Raw genomic sequence first — 17,046 nt, forward strand, 5'->3', positions numbered from 1 at the left:
TTGGTACATTGGTACTTGTATTCCCCGCCCGCTATGACTATTTTCAGCTGAAAATTACTTTATAGTGTTGGAGCGCATGAATTGGTGTAATTGTTTGCTACCATTTCTGAAACTAAAACTGAAGTGAACTGAAACTCAAACTGCAACTGCTGAGTTCAATTGTGATACCCTGGACTGTTGGATAATAGCTGTTTTTTCGGACTGTAAGGGTTAGTGTTATTCTTATCCCATATTCCGATCTTATGATGAATCTTTGTTCAATAAAATAATATGGTCACAGCCAAAAAGAAACATTCAATACATTATCTGAAAGTTCAACTGAGCAGACACACATTTGCACATGTTAATGTACACCACGACAGTATTCGCTTGTAGCCAAATAAATGATCTGCTTGTGGGTATCCCATGGTCGCATACTACCAATTACCCGCTGCCTATGTCCAGCGGAAAGAGTACGAGAGCGTCGCCACACACTCTTATCTCACATTTGCGCATGCTCTTCACACTTTTCCTTCTTTGCTCCGCTGCCTCTTATGTGTCGGCATTCGTACTATGTTTGGCATGCGCTTGCGTACGGTCTTGGCATGGCCACGGGAATTTATATCTTTTTTGCTCTCCACTTTATTTTATTCAGTATTGCTTTAGTTGCTTCAGTCCCCTTTAGTCCGCGCTCTTTGATTGCTCCAGGTGGTCTGGCGAGGCAACGGGAGGCTAAGTCGTCCCCTTTCCCAATTCCCAATTCCCAATTTAGAGAGTATGGCGAGCTTACTCACTTTTCAGGACAATGTTGGCATGAGAGGTATTAAAAGTTGTCGATGTCGAGATGCGTTTGTTTCGTTTTAATCACCTTTAAGGGGAGGATGCGTCATTTCCACCCATTAACGCGGCGGTTAGTTATCAAATCATTGCACAATTCTCAATTCTGATCTGTTCAATGGGGCATAAATTGAGGAGTAACCCTCAAGGATGTGAGGATGGGGAACGGCAACACCTAGCATAAACAAAGCACTCGGGCAGCTGCCCCATGGAGAGAGCTCTCTCGAGAAGGAACACCCGCTCTATTGAAACGACTCGCTTCGCCTGTGAAGTTGTCACAACAATGAGGGCGCTAAAATGAGCACGATCCGATGTGCCGTTGGGCAACAATATTTATAGGGAAACTTTGTCCTTTTGTTAAATGGGACTGACTGGCTGCAATGCTCGCCCGATCCGAGCCGACCCCTGCCCGAGGGTTGACTGTGCGGTATGTCATCGCATGGCAGGCAAACAAATTTATTGATTAATGCCTCCCTGGATTCACAACCGAATATCTTCGATCTCGATCACAAAAGACCTTCTGTGCTGGATAGTGAAAAGTAAACTCATAAATTACCCATGAGTGCTACTCTTGTTTCCCACTCCATCTTCGCCTTCGTTTTGTTGACTCTTGTTGAATGTAGTTTTCAACAATTGGCAATCGCCAAACGATTGGCTTTGCTGTGCTCCTCACACCCTGCATACTTCGGAAGTATTTTGCTACGCGTAATCCATTTCAACACAATATAAAGTTCATTATTTCGCAATAAATTAGTTTTGACATGTGTTCCAGGCGTTAACCAGTCGATTGGCAATGCTAGGCTGCCGTATAGAGTTTCGATCACTTTTGCTTTTGGCATTTGCCAAACTATATTTAAATGGGTTTCCGCTGAACACTGGAAATTTAAAATGCTACAGTTGAAGGCTACAGATGGTAGCTTTTGCATATGGATTTATTTTGTGTGTGTGTTTGAAATGCAGTTTCTGTTACCAACGAAAGGTCATGGTTGATAACCTAGGCCATGCATTTTCGGGAACCAATTTATCATCAAGGAAGAGTTGCATCCGAGTTTTCTGCTTCTGTTTCATCAAATTGTGACAAGCCAGGATTCTATCGAGCACTAAATTAATAAACGAATAAACAAAATCAGCTTTGCTACCCTTCAAACTCAATTAATTACCCCCACCTAAAGGAAAGCCAGAACATTTCAATTTAAATTTTTAGTTGATTAAATGATCACAAAACAAATGTCCACTAAATTGCCCCCAAAGCATGTGTTAAGCTTTCTGCGCGTCGCCTCCGCTACGTGCCACCAATGAAGACAAGTTACCTGCTTGGAGGCCATTACTTATCCACACTTTACACGGCGCTGTTTGCCTCTTACTCTCACTACTCTTACTCGTACTTCAAGCTATCTCTTTTTCTATCTGTGTGTTTTTTGTTTGTTGTTGTGTGTGCTACAAGAGTCGAGTATGTCGCCTAAGTCATTTGTTAGTCGAATTGATACCGAATGGTGTTCAAGTGAGTAATTGGTGAGTTTATTCGCTGTGATTTGATTTGATTAGCATGTAGATCATCATGATCAAGCGCCCAAACAAACCGAATAAACTGTTGGCCAGCAGCACCAGCAGTAGTAGCAGCAGAAGCAGCAACTACAGCATTAAATTAAAAACACATGACCACAATTTTGCGCTCCTCGGCAGTTTGTCGCCATTAGCGTCGTGGTGAAATCTCAGTCAGGAGCTCCCAGTCAGCCAGGAGATCTCCGGCCAAACGAATCTGATTGCCTGTGACGGCATTAGAAATACAAGCCAACCAGCAGATCAGCAGCTAGGAAACCAACCAGCCAACCAACCAACCAACCTACCAACCAACCAACAAACAAACAAAAAGAAACGACAGCCAAGCATTTGTGTCATTTGTATGCAAGAGTAACAAGCGAGCGAGACGATCGAATGCATTGAGTCCCAACAGATTAGCCGGACGCTGGCCGATGGACCGCCCCAGAGCTCGGACAGCTGAAGATTCATGTGCCCGGTGCACAATGAATGGACAAAAGCCAACTGACGATCAAATCGATGCCGTGTATCGTGTACCTCTCCATCCTGAAACGGGCATCGCCATCGATTTAATTACAACAAACGCGTCAGCAAATTGCCTGACGCGAACATTTGCACACTTTGATAGCGAAGCAAACAGTCCAACAAGCTCTGACGTAGAAGAAGTAGAAGCAGATGGAAAAATCAGCAAAAGTAAACTGAAATCAAGCAAGTAAGAAGGTTGATATTCCGACTGCACGATACCCGCTGCATTGATTTTTCAGGAAAGGATACGGTGGCATAATCTTTAGTGATTTACATATTCTAGTTTCAAAATGTGTGAAATAAAAATAACTTCTGGTAGATGAAGTGCTCTGTGTGATCTATGTTTATGTACAACAATATGTTTAATAATAGGGTTATGGTCTTCAGTGGTGTAAGAATTATGAAAAGCTGCTTCCGACTGTAAAATAAACGAATACAATATACCCTCGTACTCCGAAGTACCGTGTATAAAAGGAAAAATAAAAATATAAAAAAATAAAATCAAATAAAAATTTCCTGAGTCTGCGGCTGAGCCTTTGGGATGGCCTAGACAGAGGTCCAAAATGTATCCATCCCATGCCATCCCCATTGCTATCCCCAAGCTCGTGTACCTTGGAGCGCCATCGAGTTAACAGCAAGTGGCGGTGCATTTGGCTTTGATCTAAAGCTCAAATCTTTGTTTCGCCTCTCTCTCGCACACACACACACACACACACACAGACACACACATTCTCCGTGACCGTTTTCCAGCTGCGCTTTTGGCATTGCTGATGCTGCTACCCCCTATGCCTCCTCTTCCTCCTCTTCGTCCTCTTAGAGGCTGTGTGGTTGTTGTTGTTGTTGCTAGCTCTTGTTTGGAGTGACTGTGACTGCAAATTTGTGGCAGTCAGTGTGCCCCCGGTCTTAGCCCGGTTCTTGTTTGGCCATTAAATGCCACCGAAGTTCACTTGTGCTCTCCGATCGTGATTGTGACTGAATGATATTGAATGTCTGACGTTGAGGATGCGAATGAGACGAAGACTCAGTCTGACATTGCTCGTCGGTGTGGGGCTGTGCAAATGTTTGCGCTGGGAAGGTGTGAAATGTGTTTAGTCGTTGACTAATTGTTGACTTTAAGTTGAGCATACCAAATTGATTTTGCTGAGAACGCGCAAAACACAAACAAAGTAGTGCCTTAAGTGATAATATTAACGAGGCAAGGTTAGGCTCAAGTGACTTTGGTTAGGTGTTAGTTTAGTTCACTTTTGGAATTTTCCAATAAATTCGTTATATACACATTGTTATATGTGCATATGTATGTACATATTCTACTTACTGTTATTATATACGTATTTAGTTGATCGGTTTTTACACCCGGTACTCAAAGTGGTACTGTTCGAAAGTGGATGTATGTACATATGTAACGCACAGAAGGCAACGCTTCCGACCCCACGAGTCAGTCTGTCTGTCCGTCCGTCTTGATATAAGAGACTATAGAAGCTAGTGCCACCAAATGTTCCATCCAGGTGGCTGGGATATCACACTGACACAAGCGTATTTCAAAATTTCGGCACCTGCCCCCTTCCGCCCCACAAAGCGCGATTACCAGCGTGCGTCACTGGGGGCGGGTGAGGAGCTAAAAAGGCGTGTTGCCCTGAGAAGTGATAAAGATGTAGATGAAATATGTAGAAAAAATTAAGAATGTATTATTCGAAAAAAAACCCTAAGGCGCTAAACCACTAAGGCACTTATCACTAAAAAAGCGTCTCACACTTCCCTCCTCGTTTAATGTGCTTAGACGCTTTGGAGCACATTCCGAGTCCCATTGATTTGTCCAGTGTATTCACTCTTGTGCTTTGGCACACACAAGATGTCTCCTATGAATATTTTAAGAGCTTTTCTTGGCTTCCATTCCTTTCCATTATTTTGCGATCAGTCCAGTTCCTACTTTTGCATGGCATGCACAGCTGATGATCACCCACAAAATGTTACCTGAAAAATGGCAGTCAAAACAATTTTTGTTCAGCTTTTTAGCCTGGGATAAGGTATGTGCATGAGAAAACTAACAGTGAGCCTGAGTCTGGCCTGAGCGTGCTGCCCCCGTGACACATTGCACATGCTGAGAGAGAACCCAAAAGCCGGCCTCTTGGAGTCGTACCACCCGCCACAGCACACCCCCCCTAGGAAGCAGGCGGCGGCGCGCGGCAGCATCCACAGGCCGCCGTCGTTGTCGGGTGAGTGAGAATTGTGTCACATAGTCAGGCGCTGACACTCTGCGGCTCTAGTCAGAGTCGGAGTAGCGGTATATTTGCCTGTGCCAAAAGTTTTTCCTGGAAACAATCGCCGGGGCGAGCAGCCTCTGCTGCCTGCCGCTACTGCTGCTGTTGTTGTTGCTGCTGCCTTTAACTCCACTCCACTCCATAAATCTCGCCACACAATGACAAAATATTTGCAAATCGCAAGGCGCGCTTCAGAGAAGCCGCCACTAGATACAAATCTATTTTCGTTCTTCGGCTGGGTTCGGGTTCGGGTTCGGGTTCGGTCGGCATTATTATATTGTTTACCCGGAACAGTGGTTTCGAATGTGACATTAATTGTTTCTGCATATGCATAGGCTCATAGGCAATGACATGTCGATAATAATAATTAGTGCGTATAATTAGCTAAGGGATTGAACAAATATACCTTACACTAACCAAAGCATCGTTTGAAATACTTTTATGTGAAAGGGGAAGTCTTACGTCAAAACTTTATATTGCACGGCTCCAATGGGCGGAGCACTAATTAACTATTTCATTGACGGCCACGTTGTGATCTCAACGCCCATTAGCCCCCAATTAAAATAACTTAGTATTTTTAATGTACATATGCATAAACTACCTGTTAGTTTGGCTCAAATTGGAAACCACACGAACAAAAAACCATACACATACACTAAGAAACTAACTTGAAGTTATGAATCCATAATTTAACAGCCCTATTTAATGGGCACTTATTGGACACACGATGTAATAGTTATAAGCTTTGTTTTAAGCACACTTTGGCCAAACAAATATCCCAGGGTATATACCCAACTATCAGGCCACTGTGCTCTGTGTCCACATCATAGTCTGAGTTTGAAGTCTAGCCAGCGTGCGAGAGCGTCATCTTCTTCGCCTTCAACTTTTTATGCGGCACAAACAATTGCCTATTCTTTTTCAAATGCAACTGCCGCCTGGTAGCAACCACAAGCGAAGCGGAGACTACAGAGACGATCCCGGCGACGACTCCCTTGGGGGCAGTCGAGGAGTCTGGGGCTGAGACTGCTTTCCTTCAGCCTTGTGGGATCCGAGCCGATCCGATTCGATCCTCATTCATTCCTGGGGCTGTCTGCGGTTTCACGGATTTCATTCGTTTCTTTTTCCTCCTCGCTGGGCGCGTTTAACATACAAATTGTTACACTTACAAGGTACAATTTATTATTGGCCACAGCGAGGTGCAAGCCAGCTCGCTGTGCGCCTGAACTTTTCTTCAACTGGGACATTACTCATGGCCGGATTATGCTTTATGTGTATCTCCCTGCTGACTTTCACTGAACTTTCAATTAATATAGCGTCATTTATCCGCTTCTCCGGAATATTTTCAGCTCTCTTCATATATTTCTCAACTGTTCTAGCCTTTTCCAGTTGCTTCTGTATCTTGTCGGCATCACTTGTCATAGAGTTTATGGTCCATCCACCTACTCGGCAATAAATCATGCCTTAATTTATGTCGCCACTCAATAACGAAGCCCCAACAACCGAATATGGCAATACGGTGCCATAATTTCATAGCCAGTAAACCTTTTAAGGATGGATCGATGAAGATCGCCTAGAGTTCGGTTCAGCGTCTGGCAAAGCGAATTGGCTTGTTGTTCTAATTCTGCAATCTCAGGTGTTGGTACTCAATTATTGCTCGTTACATGTAAAATTTACGTGATAATGTAATAGACTGTACATTTTCCAGGACCAGTGCTGCAACACAAATAAAGTGCTGGATACATTTGTTTGTGCATTTTGTTATGCGTTGGCACGTCAGAAAAATGGACAAGTTGCGTTTGCCGAAAGCATTTGTCAATGTCGCTACATAGTGGCTTCAATGAGAGGGTCCTCCGTTGGGTTTTCTTTATTCTCCCCTACAGCTCCAGCGCCAGCCCCAGCAACAGCTCCAACAATATGTAACAAACGAAAAAAACTTTCGCCTGCAATCCGCATGGGTCCATTTCATTGTAGAGGCATGTTACAGGCAGAGTCGCTGCGGGCAACGGCAACCCGTCATAGGTTGATACTCTGTTTCCTGTTGCATTCAGAGGCAACGCGTGACTTGGTTTTGGTTAGGGAAAATAAAGTACTCGTGCTTATAAGAGTACGTTGCTTAAAATTTGCCGCATTTTGCTGGCTCAGTTCGCACGTTCAGGGGACCCCAACAATAAATGCCTTTTTAGGCAGCCGTTTAAAGTCAAATGAGTTATGGCTGTTGGCACTCGGGCTCGACACATTAGCAGTGGAAACTTTGACGCATGACGGTCAAACACTTACGAAGTGAGACCCTTTTCAGGTGATCACTATGTAGAAAAGAGATCTCCTCTTTAGGAGAATTAACATTAAAGGGAGTGTGCCATGGATCACTTGGATAAGGAGAATCTAAACAGTATAAAACAAGCATACTCAATATTTTGTTTGCCCAAAACATCTATTTAAGGCTCAATTTAATAGCTCAACATAATAGTGAACCGCCTTTTTGGTTTTATGGCATGTGTCTTCAAAATTGTGAATGCCAATGATTTCCTTCCTTTGGGTGAGCGGAAAGGGGCGGGCATAATTTTTAAATACACTTGTATCAGGATGATATTACAGCATACAGCTGCTGCATTTGATTTCTGTAGCTTTGACAGTCTCTGTGTGCTAGGCGACATACAAGACGAACGGATAAACAGACAGACAGACATAGACTCGACAATTAATGCTGATCGAAAATTAACATTCTTTATAGGGTCGGAAATGTTTCCTTCTGTATGCTACGCACATTGCTTCCACCACAAATCTAAAATACCCTTTTTACTCTTTGAGTACCGAGGCTATGTATAAAGAGATATTGTTTGGGATTAACCTACAGAATTATCTCCGATTTGGGTCTTCTGAACAGGGGATGTTTACAAATTCGCCAGTTAAAATTCGCCACTTGTTAAAATGCCATTTGAACGTAAGACTGTTTGCAATCATTGATTCATTAGCAAATATTTTTAGAATCCCTTTAGGATGGACTACGAAAGCACCTAAAAAGTGTGTACCGGAAGAGACGTAATCTTCTCAGAGCTTTTTCCGCATTCAAGTTGACTTGATTTTGAACGCTCAGCCACGCAGACTGGTCGTTTCGTCGTCTCCATGAATTTGGGTTGACAACTTGAGCCCAAAGCTCTGGAGCTCTACTGCAATTATGCACACACTAAGCGCAAGCCGCGGATGGTGAGCGACCCACTCAGTTATTTGTAATTGCATGTGCATTACGCACTTGTCGCTCTAAGCTGATCCAGCTTTGCTATGCCTGATTGCCATCACTCTAGGCCTGTGAGGCTCCATGAAAGAGCGAAAAAGATGCTCCGTAATTAAAATGAAATCAGCATACGGCTTAATTTCGGATTCAGATTTGAGCGCGTACTCAGACTGAGACTGAGACTTGGACTGAGACTTGTCCAACGACTTGTTGTTTTTCTAATGCGTAACATCGTTACCCTCTCGAGAGGGGGCTCTGACCATACCCTCATTTGGGACTGCTCCAAATCTGTCTGTTCCCATAAATCTATCTGACATTTTGCATGCCACTCATCAGCTGCTAACTCGGTAGGGATTAATTTAATTTCTTCATTTTAGCTGTTTTCTGTCTTTCTCTCAGTCTATCCTTTCATATTTGTTTGCCAAGCAGCATTTTTCTGGCCAAGTATGCAGTCAGAACAAGACTATGCCCAGGTAGACAATTGACCAATGGGTGGAACATTTTGAATCTTAATATCTAAATCAAAAAGGATTATTTAGTGGCATAGTAGATATTTACAAAAACCGCTGAAAAATAACAATTCAAAACATCCATCTCTGAAGACAATAGCCCGTAATGTATATAATGTCAATATTAAATATTAAAGTCTCAATCCGCCTGTTTCAATCCAATCCGCATAATATATTTTAGCAACATTTATTTCTTCATGTTATTAATCACTAATATTATATAAATGTTTATCTCAATATTAATTAGAATAGTATACGTCTCTCTCGTCGATATTTTGTTTTTAACTCCTTGAACCATGGTTTGCCTTTCATGTATGAGTAGATTTCTCAGAGACAATTCTCACAAATATCTCATCCTCATTTATGCCGCTCCATTCGAGTTTGAGATTGTTTGAAAAGAAGAAGTCACTTAATTCCTTTTGCAGCTGACAGTTCCTGTAATTGATAACATGAACCTCGACTAAATGTGTCATAAAACTGTCTTAAACTCTTTGTTGGCCAAATCGATCTTGATCTAGATTGTCGAATACAGACGTCACCTCGAGACTTAGAGTAATTTACCAAAAATGAAATTAACTTGTTGCCAGAGAGAGCTTCCCAGATCCCAGATCACAGATCCCAGATATGTACCTGTACCACAGTTGCCTGCTCCTGGCTGACCTGATGATGGCTGCTACTGTGGCTACTGGTAAGGAGATAACCAAAACTAAAACTGAAGCCCCAAGGCGCTGGCGAGTCTGGTTGAATCCATTTCAAAAGACAGGCCGCTCTGAGCGGGCCAGCAGAGAAGACGATGGCAAAGGCGACCTGGGTATCATCGATCATCGATCATCTGGCGGGCTCTCTCTAAAAATGGTTTCCAGCTGCGTAGGAAAACACCATCGCATGACCAAATCGCACTCTTTGGACTCCTACTTTCTTCTGCTGCACTCTTGTACTGCTCGAGTTGTGATTGCGAGGATTGCGGCAAGTTTTTCTAGCCACCTCCTTCAGCATCAGCCCCAGCAGAGGCATTAGAAGCAGCAGCTGCCTGTCTTCTTTTGGCACATTTATTATTATTATTATTAAATATCAACGTCGTTTGTCGTTACCAATTTTTGTTATTTATGAGCTTAACTTATGCCTTTTGGGTGTTTCGAGAATTTGGGCATGACACACACACATTAGAGGTGCCTCCTTGCTGAATGGAGCTAAACGGTGACTGTTTCACAGTGATTCAAGCAACTGTAGCTAAGTATACCATTGGAACTATTGCTACTGTTCAGAACTAATATCAAAAAATTGTATGCTGTGGGAAGATATTTGTAAATTATTAAAATAATTGTTTGCATCACTAGCATACACAGTTTGGTTAGTTCTAAGACATTATAAGTGTGTTTTAATAATAGTTTTAGATATAGTATCTTGGGTTTCAAATTTCAAATATTATAAATTGATAGAAAAGAAACCAACAATTTCCGAGTTTCAGCCGTGACATTAAAACGGAATTTAAGAGTTCGATCATCACTGGCGCCCACATATAGAGATATGTGCATGAATGTGGAGCCTAGCCATATAGCTGATGCCAATTAATGACCAAATTAGTGAAGCACTCATAGACAAACACTTGACCGATTATGGTACGGGATTTTCTACTGATTTGGTTCGAATTGTGATTTATTTCCACTGACTGTCTTTGATTTCTTTGTTAGTATCTCGGACTGCCACTGGACCGCCACTACATTGAACCAAACCAAACCGAGCCGAACTGGACCTGAGTCGAGGGAAAGTCGGTGGGAGAACAAAGTGAAATGCATACATACATCGCATATAAGTAGGCAATCAAATCAACGCTAAAACATCAAAGTGCCAAGGCCTTTCATTTCGTGTCGACTCCAACTCGAGCCAAAGGACACCAAAACGAGCTATCGACCTGCAAGCGGCATCTGAGGCACGTAGTAAAAGCCAAATGTCCATAAAAGGGTCTAGCGATTGCTGTGAAATATGATGCGCAGTCCTCAAATACTAATTAGCCTTGGAAGTCAAACTAGCCTTAGTTCGCTGCCTATTCGCTGCCCATAGAAACGATGACTTCTTTATCTAAGTACATACAAATGTACATAAGTATTTATATATCGTACATAAATACTCGCACCAACCAAGTGCACATATGCGCCTGTGTTGCTGTTGCTGTTACTGTTGCTAACAAATTGTGAAAACAAATTACTGTCATAAATGTCAGCATTACAAACTGACAACAATCAATACATCAAACTCAACCCGTTGTCAACTCAAACAAAACTACAAAAACAACAATAAATTATGACAGTTTTAAAGACACAGAAAAAATTCCATACTGATTCCTGTCGCTCCTGTCTTTACAATTATACTCGCAAGCCCACATCAGCTGCCGTCTGTCCCAGTCCGGACTAACAGTCGAACATCTCACAGCGATGTGACAATGACAACAAAAAACGCAGACTGTTCCGTCCTAGCCAGACCCCAAGCATTTAATGAAATCAAGCCTTAGATTGATAAACAGAGAACAATCCATCTGAAAGAATCTGTACAACTAAATGATTAAAAAATCTAAATTGAAATTCGCCATAAGTTGAGTCAGTGGCCAACTCTCTGAGCAGCTAATCCAAACATGAAATATGCCGGAATAACCCAGGCTACAGTCAGCAGTCGCTCAACTGTATAAATTCTAAGGTAAACGCATAATCTGTAAGACAGCAAAAAATGAGACCCAAGAGAGCGAGCTGTAGGGGACTTGGGTTATGCTCTTCAAGAACAACTATAAGATTTTTTGAAACACCATTTTAATATATTCCCACCATTTTTTTAGCATGTATGTATAGTTGATGCAATCAGAAGTTTTATAAGCTAAAAAGACGGCAGTGTTTAGGATTCCCTGAGGAGCATTTTTTGTATAAATTTGGAATAGATAATATAAATATCAATACATAATTATGCTTTCTTTTATTATACATTTCTATCTAAGCTAATATGCCCCTTCGACCCATTTTCTTTGATATAGGAAATGCGAAAAAGGTAGAGAAACATAGCTGCGATGGGTTCTGCCTGTAACTGTTTGGCAGCGAGATTATCCAAGAGATTCCCCGGGGTGGAATAGGCGACAGGAGATAGGAGAGAGATGGGCCCGCGCCTAGACTAGAGAGGAGCTTGGCAATCAATAACTTAAATTACAAAGTAATTGCACAGGCATTCACAGCACGCTGTAGCAGCTTTGTTTTGCTTTCAGCAGGAGACTCATCGTCATCGTCATCAGTATCAGATTCAGCATGAGCTTCAGTTTCAGCTTCAGTACCCAGCACCCAGCACCCAGCACTCCACTCGCGGCGCTCCGTCCTCCCGACTCTGTCGACAGCTCTGGCTGTCGTCACAAATGTTACACTTGATGGTAATGATGATGGACAGATTGGTACCAAAGTCACTCAAAAAGCGTTGCCGTTGCCAGCTCCGATTCCGATACCAAGACGAGACTGCTACTGATGGCAAGCCTTAGCCCCAAGCCTTAGCTCAGGCTGAGACTGAGACTGAAGACTGAGGCCAGACCAATCCGGTAGCCAGTCTGTCAGTAAGTTGAAAATTGTTTTAAAATTGCTGTTACATGTCTGAATGCAAGCAGATTGAATTACAAGCTGGCCGAGCAAATGATTTTTGATCATCACAGCCAGTGACTACAAGAGCTCACTGCCGACCCAGTCCCAGTCTCGTCCGGTGTCTAAAATTAAATATTGCGCATGCGCACACCACAGCATATCTATCACAGTACCCAGTGGTAAAATCAGTCAACGCATATATGGTATAATCTAAATTTAAGTGTTGAGACATTCGACACATTGCGGGCCAACTGAAATCAATACGAAAAGCTGTAAGCCCAGTTTTGTACATTTTTTACGTTTAGTACAAGTGAGTATTATGATTGACCGGAAAGCTTGGGGTGGAAGCTCATCGCGACCTTATGAGTGTAGTTATTATTTGACAGGAAAATTTTATTACAATGGATTCGTATAATTTCCTAATGAAGGCTGTTTTTGTTTATGTAGTTAGGCTTGTAAAGTGATGCAGCACCCGAAGGAAAAGGAATACTCCAGACTCCTCTATTGGAGTCGTGAGTGCAGTGGTGGAGCGCGTGACACTCGTCGCCTTGGCTGCTTATCTTTTATTTAACATGTTCGCTCTGTATAAATATGGAAGTGCAGAATCTACAAGTCTGTCCAGGTCCATTCCCAGTTACAGTTCCAGTTTCAGTGGCAGTCCCCCAGTCGCCGTCTATAGCAAAGGCCTCATCTGTGGAGCTCTTTCCGTTGCCACTGCTTCCAGAGCCTTAGCCATTCCTCCACTTCATTAATTATGCGAGCTGCTCTCAAAGCAGAATTGATGGCAATGGACCTGGCCAGGCCAGGGATCCAGGTACCAGGCCAACGTCATCCTTTGCAACATGATAAAGTTGTAATTTGTTGGCAGTTAAAGGTGTTGCTTATAGTGCAACTAATCGACATCATAAACTAAACTGTGCGAGGCTAAACAAGATCTGGTAATGTATCCGCCAAATGATGATGACAATGTCCCGCCAATTGAAGCTCAATTACATGATCAAAGGCTGGTTGGAGCGTACATTTAATAAGATTTAATTCAAAAGGTTTGAGGCAGAGAAGAAAGAAGATTACGCGTATTGGTAAGCATATTCCCTTAGGTATAGAAATTAAATATTCGATGCCACAGTAAAGTCATTTCATTTATAGACCTTTCAAATGTTGGCCTGAACATATTTATAAATTCATAGTCTTTAAACTGTTCCAATCCATTTTCATTTTGGTGGCGATTATTTAATCTGCTCTTCATTCAATGTCCAAAAAAACTTTCTCTGCTGTTGCCAGGCAGGTTGAGAATAAATCGCTCAAATTTGACACACACGCACACAGTGAAAGCGAAAAGCTTAAGATTTTCTTCGCTTTATTCTGGTTGTGCTGTCCTTACATCCCCCTTCCTCATCACCTGGTTTCCTGGTCTAGGGGTCGCGATCGTTGGCGTCTACGAGTACATACAATATTTGTAAAATTAAATTATCAAAATGAATTTCACTGGTTGGCATGCCTAACCCCTAGGCCCCCGCTTTGCCACGCCCCTCTCCCACTATCCACCTTCCAGACAGCAACCTGCTCTTAGTCAAGTGATGGTAAGAGAGAGAGAGGGTGGCGGGACGGTAAGTGACCAAACGATGCAAAACACAAACGGGTAAAGAAATTCCGAAAATTTTCCCACACTTCTTGAAGGAGCACAGAGAGAGAAAGAGAGAGAGAGAGAGAGAAGAGCCCAAGAGAGAGTACATGCACAGCTACTCATATTTGTTTATGGCTGCTGAAGAGAATGAAGAAGGGGCCGAGCCGTAGGAAATGTGCATGAAGCACATGTTGCATTTGCCTCCGACTCCGTATCGTTGTCGATGAGCTGGCATGCATTACGAGCCGGCGACCTGGAGAATCGGCGAGAGAAGAAGAGAGCTGCAGATCGGAGCCAACGAGCTGGACGGAAGGAGAAGAGGGCAGCAGACAGAAGAGATGACGTCGTTCGTTGCCATCGACATAGACTGGGACAGAGACACCGGCCGATGCCAACGGCAACGTCGAGGCCGTGCTGAATGTGTGGAGGCCGGGCAGGCCAAGTGGGCATCGTGAATAGGGTATGGGGACATGAGCCATGGGGCATCGTATCCACTTGTTGCCGCTATTTACCTTTTGGTTCTGCTTGTTGTATTTTGTCTCGACGGGTTTTCACTTCTGCTGTTCTTTTTCTCCTGCTCCTGCTCCTGCTCTTTCCCTTATACTCCTTTTGTTTTCATATTATCGTTGCATGAAAACGCCCTAACGGTAAGCGAGCCTTTTCCATTTGTAAAGGTGACAGAGAGAGAGAGGGAAGGGAAGGGATTTTATGTTCTTTTATGGGATGTGTGTGAGAGAGATTGAATAGAGAAAAATATTTAACATTGACAACACTGAAGATGCGAATGCTGTTTCCAGGAGCATATATAGGCATTTCTCTGACGTCGAACGCAATTGTCAATGGTAAAAAAAACGGATTTTCAATATTAGTTTACCATTATGACACACCCTTTGGCGGCCTCTATAACTGGTGCTAAAGTAAATTTGGGGCAATTATTACTTTTTGTGATCTTAAAAAAAAAACCAAGCCATTTGTACGGGACAAACAAGGCCGCTTTCCGTCGACCACAATAAAACTCTGATTTCTAATAAATGTTGTCCACTATTGACTCTATAAAATCATTCGTAATTCGTAATCGTTGGTACTTGTTTTAAAAATTTGTTTAAGCGCATGCGGCGCGAGACATGTCACAAGGAAAGAAATCGTAGGATTTGATCAGTTAACGAGAAGGGACGTGTGAGACGCTTCTTACGCGACACAACTTTTACTCAGTACTACATCTGTACCTTAGCGGTTTTTTGTCAAATTTGCAGAGGCAGAGGAACGGCAGGGGCAAAAGCCGCACACTGCGCGAAGCAGAGTGTGAATGAGAGAATGTGCAAAAAACAAATATAAGCTGCGGGACGGGGTTTACCCCCCACCATTTCCAGAAACTTCTAGCCAAAAGGGCGCTTTGGTGTAAGACGTGATATATGTAGATGTGGATGGGAGATGTAGAAAAAATGGTCAAAATTTAGAATTAAACAAAAACATAGGCTCACTCGCAACTGTATACATACATGTGTATATATTCAAATATTTAGATACTTCAGCGTTACCAATCAAAAACTTTGCGACACATTGTCAATGTTTTAAGTATTTAATGCAAATATCCACAAAGATCAGAATATTCCAACAATTAAAGAAGAAATAAAGAAAACTAGTAAGAAATACCACGACAGACTCCACGAGACGAAAATTCCAAAGTTCCACAACCACGAAAATAATTTAGCCTTAAGTCTATTAGACAATAGCCTAACAGTAAGAAGACTGAAAAGATACCACATTCTCGATATCCCTGATAGATAAATCCAACAAACTGAAAATATGTTATATATAATATCAGGGCTCATTGGAAAACTGCTATTTCTGTTAATTGAATATTAATTACACAATTAACTTATTGTTTAACAAAAAAAAAGATTGTAAAAATAAAGAGAGAGAAAAAAAATGAGTATGTATGTACATTTTCTGACATTTTGATTTTTAAAAGCTACCTGATATAGTAGCATGGTTTTCACAGACAATAAGATTGTCAACTTTTTAATCCTTTGTTTTAAATAGAATTCTCGGAGATCATAGCAACCTTTAGACTACATATGGATACCGTATAGTCCGTAAATGTAGGTAAGATTTCTTAAAGGCATATGTATGTATGTATATATTACATAGAATTTTTACTACTTTCAAAGTTACTTTATTCTCTGTCATTCGGTACAATAGATCAATCAGCTTGATACTTGTACGCTGAGCAAAGAGATGGCTTATCCAAAGAAAGTTTATAATTCTATCGATCAGCTTTGATTATCTAGCGGCCATGTATGGCCAGAGCAACGAAATCCAAAGTCGAGATGTTTGCGTGATGGGAATACACTATTGTGAAATAATGCGATACTCTTGCTTTCTACTTGGTCCCGGGTCCCGGGTGACGGGTGACCACTCCTCGCCGCGTTAAATTCCCCGCTCACCGGGGCCCCAACCCAGCTGGCGACAAGCAGCTGCCCGAATGTTTCTGTTGGTGGCTTTTTGTTTACCGCACGACAAATTGCTTTGCTTTTGCCATCTCCGAGGCGACTCAGGATTCTCCATATATGGCCAGAAGCCGTAGACACTTTGCGTGCCTCGGTGTTGGTGTACAAGTACTCGTATCTGTGTCTGCACTAAACAAATTGTTTAATTTATTGCCGGTCGTAAAGAATGGTCGCAGTAACAGTCACTGACAAAGCCACGGCCACAGAGCAACAAAAATTCCATGTATAATGCACTCAAATTTATAGTTCAGAGTCAGTCAGTCAGTTTGGGTGGGGAGCCTTTTCGAGCACCTACAAGTGCACTAAATGGAAAGCCATCGAAACCATCTGAACAACATGGAACTCCTCAGCATTGCCATATTCGCCTAGATCTCGCTATGATATCTCTGGCATTTGGCATTTAATTAATAAGCGAACGTAAACTAACG

The sequence above is a fragment of the Drosophila guanche genome, unplaced genomic scaffold, assembly GCF_900245975.1.
Source record: "Drosophila guanche unplaced genomic scaffold, DGUA_6, whole genome shotgun sequence".
NCBI classification, from domain to species: Eukaryota; Metazoa; Arthropoda; class Insecta; order Diptera; family Drosophilidae; genus Drosophila; species Drosophila guanche.